Source organism: Ranitomeya imitator, chromosome 4, assembly GCF_032444005.1.
Source record: "Ranitomeya imitator isolate aRanImi1 chromosome 4, aRanImi1.pri, whole genome shotgun sequence".
Taxonomy (NCBI): domain Eukaryota; kingdom Metazoa; phylum Chordata; class Amphibia; order Anura; family Dendrobatidae; genus Ranitomeya; species Ranitomeya imitator.
In genome coordinates, this window is record NC_091285.1 from 610,986,024 (window position 1) to 610,998,157 (window position 12,134).

Sequence of the window (12,134 nt, forward strand, 5' to 3'; positions counted from 1 at the left end):
GTCAGTATAACTCTACAGTGACCAACAAAATGGCTGCTCACTGTGTTCCTGAATATTATCGTCTCTTATCCCTTAGCAAACACCCAGGAGGGGAGGAGAGGAGACATCACACACGTCAGCAGACTCCGCCAATATTTACTGCAGTGCAGTAATGTGAGCTAGTTGTAAACTAGGTTTTTGTCAAATTTCATTAGCTGCTTCCCCTAGTGTTTAAAAGTGGAAATGCCAAACCGTTTAAAATTATTTTTCATATTTTACTAAATTATAAACAAATGATAATATTTTTAAAGAAAATTTAAACATTAATTCTTTCTTTTTCAATCACTGGAAAAAAATTTTTTTTGATGGCATCTTCCCTTTTGAGCATCCAAATAACCAAGACAATATGCATTCAAGACAAAACCTCTAAATCCCTCTTTTGCACCCTGTACCTATCTAAAAGTAATATTAATAACATCAGAAATAATTACCCATTATAATGATCTGTCCTGCCTAGACCTTGGCCACGTACCCCAACGCACGTTTCGCGTTTGAATATCGCTTCCTCAAGGGGCGTGGTTATTTAATCACTTTTTTTATTGAAACCCATGTATTACATTTTTGTATTTATTGTTTATTATTATTTTTTTGTATGTACAGTATAGGAATTGTTCATTTAATTGAAGTAATAAACTTTGGGTACTTTTTATTGGCATTTTTTTACTCGAATTTCTCCTTGTTTTTGTATTGTTTTGCAAGTCACCATTTATATGGGTATATGCTGCTATATTACTGGTATTTACATGTAGATGAAAAATACACATGTTTGGTATCACCAAGTTCAGAATCTTTTAATCCATCAATATATAAAAATAATTAATCTGATCGGTAAAAGGTGTAACATGAAAAAAAATCAACGCCAGAATTACATTTTTTTGATCGCCACAACATTGCATTAAAATACAATAACGGGCGATCAAAAGATCATATCTACACCAAAATGGTATGAATAAAAATGTCAGCTGGACACGCAAAAAATAAGCCATCACCCAGCCGCAGATCATGAAAAATGGAGACTTTGTTTGTTTGTTTTTTTTGAGAAACTTTTGATTTTTTTTCACCACTTAAATAAAAAAAGAACCTAGACATGTTTGGTGTCTACGAACTCTTGATGACCTGGAGAATCATAATGGCAGGTCAGTTTTAGCATTTAGTGAACATAGTAAAATAACAAAACAAAAACAATCGCACTTTTTTGCAATTTCACCGCACTTTAATTTTTTTCCCATTTCCCAGTAAACTATATGGCAAAATCAATGGTGTTGTTCAAAAGTAAAACTTGTCCAGCAAAAAATAAGCCCCCACATGACTATATTGATGGAAAAATAAAAAAGTTATGGCTCTGGGAAAAAGGGGGGCAAAAAACGGAAACTCAAAAACCTAAAAACCCAAGGTGGTGAAGGGTTAATTTTAAGCCTGTTAGAGACCATTTCATCTTTAACTTGGTAAACTTTTTACAAAAACAGTAATTTTGACCAGGGTTGCCCAAACATTTACATGTCACTGTAGCAGGTTGAGTCTATGTGCACAGCATAGCAGAGCTGTGTATTTTATTTATGCCGAACACTGTACATATACACATATACAGGTGCTTCTCACAAAATTAGAATATAATCAAAGAGTTAATTTATTTGAGTTCTTCAGTACAAAAAGTGAAACTCATATATTTTATAGAGTCATTACAAACAGAGTGATCAATTTCAAGTGTTTATTTCTGTTAATGTTGATGATTATGGCTTACAGCCAATGGAAGCCCAAAAGTCATTATCTCAGTAAATTAGAATAATTAACACAAAACACCTGCAAAGCCTTCCTCAGCATTTAAAAAGGTCCTTAGTATGTTTCAGTAGGCTCCACAATCATGGGGAAGACTGCTGAATTGACAGATGTCCAGAAGGCAGTCATTGACACACTCCACAAGGAGGGTAAGCCACAAAAAGTTATTGCTAAAGAAGCTGGCTGTTCACAGAGTGGTGTACCCAAGCATATTAATTGACAGTTGAGTGGAAGGAAAAAGTGTGGTAGAAAAAGGTGCGCAAGCAACCAGGATAACTGCAGCCTTGACACGATAGTTAAGAAAAGGTCATTCAAAAATTTGGGGGAGATTCACAAGGAGTGGACTGCTGCTGGAGTCAATGCTTCAAGAGCCACCACACACAGAAGTATCCAGGACATGGGCTACAAGTGTCGCATTCCTTGTGTCAAGCCACTCATGACCAATAGACAACACCAGAAGCGTCTAAGGCTAGTTTGACATTTGCTTTTAAAAACGCAGCATTTAAAATGCATCCGCAGGTGGTGAAAAAAACGCATGTAAACGCGTACAAACGCTGCGCTTTTTAGACGCATGTGTTGTCGCATGCGGTAAAAAAAACGCCGCGTTTGTACATGTTTACATGCGTTTTTTTCACCACCTGTGGATGCGTTTTTGGTACGCATGATGAGAAATTGTATTTATTTCCATTTTCCCATTATGGTTAGGGCTAGGGTTAGGGTTAGGGTTATGGCTAGGGTTAGGGTTATGGCTATGGTTAGGGTTATGGCTAGGGTTAGGGTTAGGGTTATGGCTAGGGTTAGGGTTAGGGTTATGGCTAGGGTTAGGGTTAGGGGTAAGGTTAGGATTAGGGGTAGGGTTAGGGGTAGGGTTAGGGTTAGGGGTAGGGTTAGGGCTAGGGTTAGGGTTTGGATCCCTTTATCACCCTGATGGTGGGGGGTGGCTTATCAGTGTCTAGACTTGTTTTTCTCTATTAAAACGCATGCGTTCAAAAACGCAACAAAACGCATGTGCTTAAAAACGCATGCGTTTACATAGACAGCAATACGTTTTTTGACGCAATCGAACGCATGCGTTTTTTGCGGCAAAAAAACGCCTCTAGAAATTACTACATGTTGCATTTCCGCACCAAAACGCAAGCATCGAAACGACGCATGCGTCGTCAAACGCGGCCAAACGCATACAAAAAAAACGCATGCATTTTTAATGTTAAATATAGGAAAAAAATCGCATGCGTTTATATGCGTTAAAACACGCAAATGTGAAACCAGCCTTACTTGGGCCAAGGAGAAAAAAAAACTGAGCAAGGTGTTGTTCTCAGATGAAAGTAAATTTTGCATTTCATTTGGAAATCAAGGTCCCAGAGTCTGGAGGAAGAGTGGAGAGACCACAATCCAAGCTGGTTGAGGTCTAGTATGAAGTTTCCACAATCAGTGAGGGTTTGTGAAGCCATGTCATCTGCTGGTGTAGGTCCACTGTGTTTTATTAAGACCAAAGTCAGCACAGCCGTCTACCAGAAAATTTTAGAGCCGTTCATGCTTCCATCTGCCAACAAGCTTTTTGGAGGTGGAAATTTCATTCTCCAGCAGGACTTTTCACCTATCCACACTGCTAAAAGTACCAATACCTGGTATACAAACAACAGTATCACTGTGCATCACTAACATGGTTTTCTCAAGATGAGGTCCCAGTATTTATATATATGCGAGTATATATATATATATATATATATATATATATATATAAACACTCTTTAGCATTAGAAGAGTGCATCACTGACCTTCTGTTTCAGTCATTGAGGTGATGCTTTGTAGCGGTTCAGTAATGGTCAGTCAGGATCCTCTTCAAATGATTCACGCACATCCCAACTGATTGATTGCTGTGACTTTCCACTTAGCAAATTATACAATAAAAGCGGTATCATACTTTGTGGAAATACTAACGGGCCCCACTATGAGAAATATATTTGTGTGGGCACCTACTGTGTAAAGGACTAGGTGAGGTTAAAGTACAGGCTTACGCACCCCACAGTATGTGTCCCGCTTTCTTGTTATTCAAGGTTGGGATATATGGCTAAAGGGTTAAGGGCAGTTTAGTAGCGTTATGTTCTTCAGAAAGCAGTTTACGAATTTAACTTTCTCCATAAAAAAAGAATAAGAAATCTCTTGACTAATGTTGGTGTCATGTCAGCTTTGAATGCTGGCATCGTTCTGGCTCACAACGTTATACATGAGTGATGAAGTATTAGTGAAGCATGAGGCAAGGCCTAATTGCCTGTTTAGGGAAAAAAAACGCTTTCCTTCTTCACTTCATTCAAGCAATGGCTCCAGTAAATGATTCTGCTCTACAATCACTCTTCAAGCTTGGAAAGTGCCAATATTTAAACCACCATAAACATAGGCGAAACTAGTCCTAAGGGACAAATTTTGGACCTGGACCTCTCACCTACCCCCAGCAGCATGTTGGCCAGATGCATGGGAACCTTTAACATTCTAGGACCTATAAAGACATACAGGGAAAATATATAAACATCACAGAAAAAGTAGCAATAAGATTATCTTCTAAGTAATGCTTGAAGTATAGTTTATAGTAGTCATACAGTTACCAAATAACAAATATTATTACTATTTAATTGAATAAAATTCAATATACCAAAACTAAAATATTAATAATAAACCTCTTACCTCCATCACATATACCATTACTAACAGTACCAGTAACACCACCTACGGATGATAAATACCGCTATACCACAACCATACTGTATATTATCACAACATAGTGACCCAATAATCAACATTAACAAAAACCACATTACTAATAGGGTTGAGCGAAACGGGTCGAACATTTTCAAAAGTCGCCGACTTTTGGCTAAGTCGGGGTTTCATGAAACCCGATCCGACCCCTGTGCGGGGTCGGCCATGCGGTACGCGACTTTCGCGCCAAAGTCGCGTTTCAATGACGCGAAAAGCGCCATTTCTCAGCCAATGAAGGTAAACGCAGAGTGTGGGCAGCGTGATGACATAGGTCCTGGTCCCCACCATCTTAGAGAAGGGCATTGCAGTGATTGGCTTGCTGTCTGCGACGTCACAGGGGCTATAAAGAGGCGTTCCCGCCGACCGCCATCTTACTGCTGCTGATCTGAGCTTAGGGAGAGGTTGCTGCCGCTTTGTCAGAAGCAGGGATAGCGTTAGGCAGGGTCCATTAACCACAAAACCGCTTGTGCTGCAGCGATTTGCACTGTCCAACACCACCCTCGGTGTGCAGGGACAGTGGAAGTTTTTTTTTTTTTTTTTTTCCCCTCAGCGCTGTAGCTCATTGGGCTGCCCTAGAAGGCTCCCTGATAGCTGCATTGCTGTGTGTACGCCGCTGTGCAAACCAACTGCTTTTTTCAAAGCACAAATCCTCTTGTTCCTTCCTTTCTGCACAGCTATCTTTTTTGTTTGTCCACACTTTTTATTTCATTTGTGCATCAGTCCACTCCTTATTGCTGCCTGCCATACCTGGCTGAGATTACTGCAGGCAGGGAGATAGTAGCTGCCTGCCATACCTGGCTGAGATTACTGCAGGCAGGGAGATAGTAATTGTAGGACATTCCCTGTTTTTTTTTTTTTTTTTTTTTTGGTGGGAGATTAAGATTGGCAATTTGGCATTTCTGCTAGAGTGCCATCCCTGTGTGTGCCATCTCTCTCACATAGTGGGCCATAGAAAGCCTTTTCATTTTTCTGTATTTTTTTTTGTGGGGTGTATAAATTCTCCCTGATAAAAATACAGTGGGAGATTAATATTGGCCTTTGGGCTTGTGTGCCAGTCCTGAGTGTGCCATCTCTCTCACAAATAGTGGGCCATAGAAAGCCTATTTTATTTTTTTTGGGGTTTTATAAATTCTCCCTGAAAAAAAGGGAGATTAATATTGGCCTCTGGGCTTGTGTGCCAGTCCTGAGCGTGCCATCTGTGCCAGCCCTGAGCGTGCCATCTCTCTCACAAATAGTGGGCCATAGAAAGCCTATTTAATTTTTTTTTTTGTTTTATAAATTTTCCCTGAAAAAAGGGAGATTAATATTGGCCTCTGGGCTTGTGTGCCAGTTGTGAGCGTGCCATCTGTGCCAGTCCTGAGCGTGCCATCTCTCTCACAAATAGTGGGCCATAGAAAGCCTATTTAAATATTTTTTTGGTTTTATAAATTCTCCCAGAAAAAAAGGGAGATTAATATTGGCCTCTGGGCTTCTGTGCCAGTCCTGAGCGTGCCATCTGTGCCAGTCCTGAGCGTCCCATCTCTCTCACAAATAGTGGGCCATAGAAAGCCTATTTTATTTTTTTTTTGGGTTTTAGAAATTCTCCCTGAAAAAAGGGAGATTAATATTGGCCTCTGGGCTTGTGTGCCAGTTGTGAGCGTGCCATCTGTGCCAGTCCTGAGCGTGCCATCTCTCTCACAAATAGTGGGCCATAGAAAGCCTATTTAAATATTTTTTTGGTTTTATAAATTCTCCCAGAAAAAAAGGGAGATTAATATTGGCCTCTGGGCTTCTGTGCCAGTCCTGAGCGTGCCATCTGTGCCAGTCCTGAGCGTCCCATCTCTCTCACAAATAGTGGGCCATAGAAAGCCTATTTTATTTTTTTTGGGGGTTTTATAAATTCTCCCTGAAAAAAAGGGAGATTAATATTGGCCTCTGGGCTTGTGTGCCAGTCCTGAGCGTGCCATCTGTGCCAGCCCTGAGCGTGCCATCTCTCTCACAAATAGTGGGCCATAGAAAGCCTATTTAATTTTTTTTTTTGTTTTATCAATTTTCCCTGAAAAAAGGGAGATTAATATTGGCCTCTGGGCTTGTGTGCCAGTTGTGAGCGTGCCATCTGTGCCAGTCCTGAGCGTGCCATCTCTCTCACAAATAGTGGGCCATAGAAAGCCTATTTAAATATTTTTTTGGTTTTATAAATTCTCCCAGAAAAAAAGGGAGATTAATATTGGCCTCTGGGCTTCTGTGCCAGTCCTGAGCGTGCCATCTGTGCCAGTCCTGAGCGTCCCATCTCTCTCACAAATAGTGGGCCATAGAAAGCCTATTTTATTTTTTTTTGGGGTTTTAGAAATTCTCCCTGAAAAAAGGGAGATTAATATTGGCCTCTGGGCTTGTGTGCCAGTTGTGAGCGTGCCATCTGTGCCAGTCCTGAGCGTGCCATCTCTCTCACAAATAGTGGGCCATAGAAAGCCTATTTAAATATTTTTTTGGTTTTATAAATTCTCCCAGAAAAAAAGGGAGATTAATATTGGCCTCTGGGCTTCTGTGCCAGTCCTGAGCGTGCCATCTGTGCCAGTCCTGAGCGTCCCATCTCTCTCACAAATAGTGGGCCATAGAAAGCCTATTTTATTTTTTTGGGGGGTTTTATAAATTCTCCCTGAAAAAAAGGGAGATTAATATTGGCCTCTGGGCTTGTGTGCCAGTCCTGAGCGTGCCATCTGTGCCAGCCCTGAGCGTGCCATCTCTCTCACAAATAGTGGGCCATAGAAAGCCTATTTAATTTTTTTTTTTGTTTTATAAATTTTCCCTGAAAAAAGGGAGATTAATATTGGCCTCTGGGCTTGTGTGCCAGTTGTGAGCGTGCCATCTGTGCCAGTCCTGAGCGTGCCATCTCTCTCACAAATAGTGGGCCATAGAAAGCCTATTTAAATATTTTTTTGGTTTTATAAATTCTCCCAGAAAAAAAGGGAGATTAATATTGGCCTCTGGGCTTGTGTGCCAGTCCTGAGCGTGCCATCTGTGCCAGTCCTGAGCGTCCCATCTCTCTCACAAATAGTGGGCCATAGAAAGCCTATTTTATTTTTTTTTTGGGTTTTAGAAATTCTCCCTGGAAAAAAAAAGGGAGATTAATATTGCCCTTTGGGCTTGTGTGCCAGTACTAAGCGTTCCATCTCTCTCTCTCTCTCTCAGTCAGTGGGCCATAGAACGCCTATTTTTGGTTTTATTTGTTTTCTAAATTCTCCCTGAAAAAATCATTTTATTTTATTTGGTTTCTAAATTCTTCCTGATAAAATCATATTTTTTTTATTATTTTTATTTCTAAAGTCTCCCTGAAAAAAAAAAAAAAAAAACAACCAAAAAAACAGTGGGAGATTAATATTGGCCTTTCTGCTTGTGTGCCAGTCTTGACTCCTGGGTGTGCCATCTCTCTCTCTCTCTCTCTCTCTCTCTCTCTCTCTCTCCAATTGTGGTCCATAGAAAGCCTATATTTTTTTTCCTTGATTTGGGTTCTACAATCTACCAGAGAAAATAACTACATCAATCATTGGTAGAAAAATATTGGCCTCTGGGTTTGTGTGCCACTCCTGACTCCTGTGTGCGTCATCTCTCAGTCAGTGGGCCATAGAACGCCTATTTTTGTTTTTATTTGTTTTATAAATTCTCCCTGAAAAAATCATTTTATTTTATTTGGTTTCTAAATTCTTCCTGATAAAATCATATTTTTTTTATTATTTTTTTTTCTAAAGTCTCCCTGAAAAAAAAAAAAAAAAAAAAAAAAAAAAAAAAACAGTGGGAGATTAATATTGGCCTTTCTGCTTGTGTGCCAGTCTTGACTCCTGGGTGTGCCATCTCTCTCTCTCTCTCTCTCCAATTGTGGTCCATAGAAAGCCTACATTTTTTTTCCTTGATTTGGGTTCCAAAATCTACCAGAGAAAATAACTCCATCAATCATTGGTAGAAAAATATTGGCCTCTGGGTTTGTGTGCCACTCCTGACTCCTGTGTGCGTCATCTCTCAGTCAGTGGGCCATAGAACGCCTATTTTTGTTTTTATTTGTTTTATAAATTCTCCCTGAAAAAATCATTTTATTTTATTTGGTTTCTAAATTCTTCCTGATAAAATCATATTTTTTTTATTATTTTTTTTTCTAAAGTCTCCCTGAAAAAAAAAAAAAAAAAAAAAAAAAAAAAAAAAACAGTGGGAGATTAATATTGGCCTTTCTGCTTGTGTGCCAGTCTTGACTCCTGGGTGTGCCATCTCTCTCTCTCTCTCTCTCTCTCCAATTGTGGTCCATAGAAAGCCTACATTTTTTTTCCTTGATTTGGGTTCCAAAATCTACCAGAGAAAATAACTCCATCAATCATTGGTAGAAAAATATTGGCCTCTGGGCTTGTGTGCCACTCCTGATTCCTGTGTGCGTCATCTCTCACTCAGTGGCCCATAGAAAGCATATAGTTTGTTACATTTGTTTTCTAAATTCTCCCTGCAAAAATCTATTTTTTTTTTTTTGGGGGGTTTCTAAAGTGTTCCTGAAAAAAATAAAAATAAAAAAAAAATAATAGTGTGACATTAATATTAACATTTGTGCTTCAGTGACAGTCCTGCGTGTGGGGCATCTCTCTAATTTGCAGCCACCAAAAAAAGAGTGTGTAACATTGGGCCTGATTTTCGCTGTGGTCTCACCAACCTGTAAAGGGGTAGCTAAATCATACTGAAGTTATAGCTCACCGTGTAAGTTGTGTGACTGCAACAAATAACGTTAGTTTGGTTACGTTTTTAAAACAATGAGGAAGTCTAGTGGAAGAGGTCGTGGCCGGGGGCATTCATTGTCAGCTGGTAATGAGGGTAGTGGTAGTGGTGGAGCATCAGGTGGTCGTGGGGGAAAAAATATTGCACCTAAGTCTGGAGCTGTGGAGCCAGGTTCGTCGTCCGGCTACACAAGGCCTCGAACGCTCCCTTTTCTGGGATTAGGAAAACCGCTTTTAAAGCCGGAGCAGCAAGAGCAAGTTTTGGCTTATCTTGCTGACTCAGCCTCTAGCTCTTTTGCCTCATCTCGTGAAACTGGTAAAAGTAAAAGCAGCGCGTCGTTAGTGGATGTTCACGGTCAGGGACAAGTCACTTCCTTGTCCTCTTCAGCAAAAACAACAACAGAGAAGAATGCAGCAGGCGACACAACGGGTTACTCCATGGAGCTCTTTACACATACCGTCCCTGGCTTAGAAAGTGAAGCAGTTAACAGTCCATGCCCATTACAAATTGAATCTGACATGGAGTGCACTGACGCACAGCCACAGCCAGACTACTATGCTGGTCCTTTGACTCAGACCACAACATTGCCCTCGCAGGGTGCTGATCAAGAATCAGACCCTGATGAGACTATGTTGCCCCATCACGAACGCTATACCACCGACCGACACGGTGACACAGACGAAGTTGCACACGAGCTACAAGAAGAGGTAATAGATGACCCAGTTCTTGACCCCGATTGGCAGCCATTGGGGGAACAGGGTGCAGGCGGCAGCAGTTCTGAAGCGGAGGAGGAGGGGCCGCAGCAGGCATCAACATCGCAACAGGTTCCATCTGCCGGGCCCGTATCTTGCCCAAAACGCGTGGCAAAGCCAAAACCTGGTGGAGGACAGCGTGGCCATCCGGTTAAAGCTCAGTCTGCAATGCCTGAAAAGGTATCCGATGCTAGAAAGAGTGCAGTCTGGCATTTTTTTAAACAACATCCAATTGATCAGCGCAAAGTCATCTGTCAAAAATGTTCTACTTCCTTAAGCAGAGGTCAGAATCTGAAAAGTCTCAATACTAGTTGCATGCATAGACATTTAACCACCATGCATTTGAAAGCTTGGACTAACTACCAAACGTCCCTTAAGGTTGTTGCACCCTCGGCCAATGAAGCTAGTCATCAACGCAACATCCCTTCCGGCAGTGTAGGACCACCATTTAGCGCACCACCTGCTGTATCTGTGCAGGTATCTTTGCCAGGCCAAAGCAGTCAGGGTCAGGGAATCACCAGTTTCGTAGTAGGAAACACTGCATCTAGGGCACCGGCGGCAACAATACCATCTCCCACCGTCTCTCAGTCTGCCATGTCCACCGGCACCCCCGCTAGTTCCACGATCTCCAGCTCTCCAGTCCAGCTCACCCTACATGAGACTATGGTTAGAAAAAGGAAATACTTAGCCTCGCATCCGCGTACACAGGGTTTGAACGCCCACATAGCTAGACTAATCTCGTTAGAGATGATGCCCTACCGGTTAGTTGAAAGCGAAGCTTTCAAAGACCTGATGGACTACGCTGTACCACGCTACGAGCTACCCAGTCGACACTTTTTTTCCAGAAAAGCCATCCCAGCCCTCCACCAGCATGTTAAAGAGCGCATCGTCCATGCACTCAGGCAATCTGTGAGCACAAAGGTGCACCTGACAACAGATGCATGGACCAGTAGGCATGGCCAGGGACGTTACGTGTCCATCACGGCACACTGGGTAAATGTGGTGGATTCAGGGTCCACAGGGGACAGCAAGTTTGGGACAGTTCTGCCTAGCCCACGGTCTAGTAAACAGTTGTCTGTAGCCGTTCGCACCCCCTCCTCCTCCTCCTCCTCGTCCTCCTGCAGAAGCAAGAGCTCGTCCACAGACCGCAGTCGCACAAACACTCCATCCGCACCTGCCACTGTTGCACACCAGGTCTCCCATTATGGGGCAGCTACTGGCATACGTCAGCAGGCTGTATTGGCTATGAAGTGTTTGGGCGACAATAGACACACCGCGGAAGTTCTGTCCGAGTTCTTGCAGCAAGAAACGTAGTCGTGGCTGGGCACTGTAGATCTTGAGGCAGGCAAGGTAGTGAGTGATAACGGAAGGAATTTCATGGCTGCCATCTCCCTTTCCCAACTGAAACACATTCCTTGCCTGGCTCACACCTTAAACCTGGTGGTGCAGTGCTTCCTGAAAAGTTATCCGGGGTTATCCGACCTGCTCCTCAAAGTGCGTGGACTTTGCGCACATATCCGCCGTTCGCCTGTACACTCCAGCCGTATGCAGACCTATCAGCGTTCTTTGAACCTTCCCCAGCATCGCCTAATCATAGACGTTGCAACAAGGTGGAACTCAACACTGCACATGCTTCAGAGACTGTGCGAACAGAGGCGGGCTGTTATGTTTTTGTGGGAGGATACACATACACGGGCAGGCAGTAGGATGGCAGACATGGAGTTGTCAGGTGTGCAGTGGTCGAAGATTCAAGACATGTGTCAAGTCCTTCAGTGTTTTGAGGAATGCACACGGCTGGTTAGTGCAGACAACGCCATAATAAGCATGAGCATCCCCCTAATGCGTCTGCTGATGCAAAGTTTGACGCACATAAAGGATCAGGCGTCTGCACCAGAGGAAGAGGAAAGCCTTGATGACAGTCAGCGATTGTCTGGTCAGGGCAGTGTACATGACGAGGTACCGGGCGAAGAGGAGGTGGAGGATGAGGAGGATGATGGGGATGAGTATATTTTTAATGAGGAAGCTTTCCCGGGGGCACGGGAAATTGGTGGCGTGGCAAGGCCGGGTTCTGGTTTTTTGAGGGAC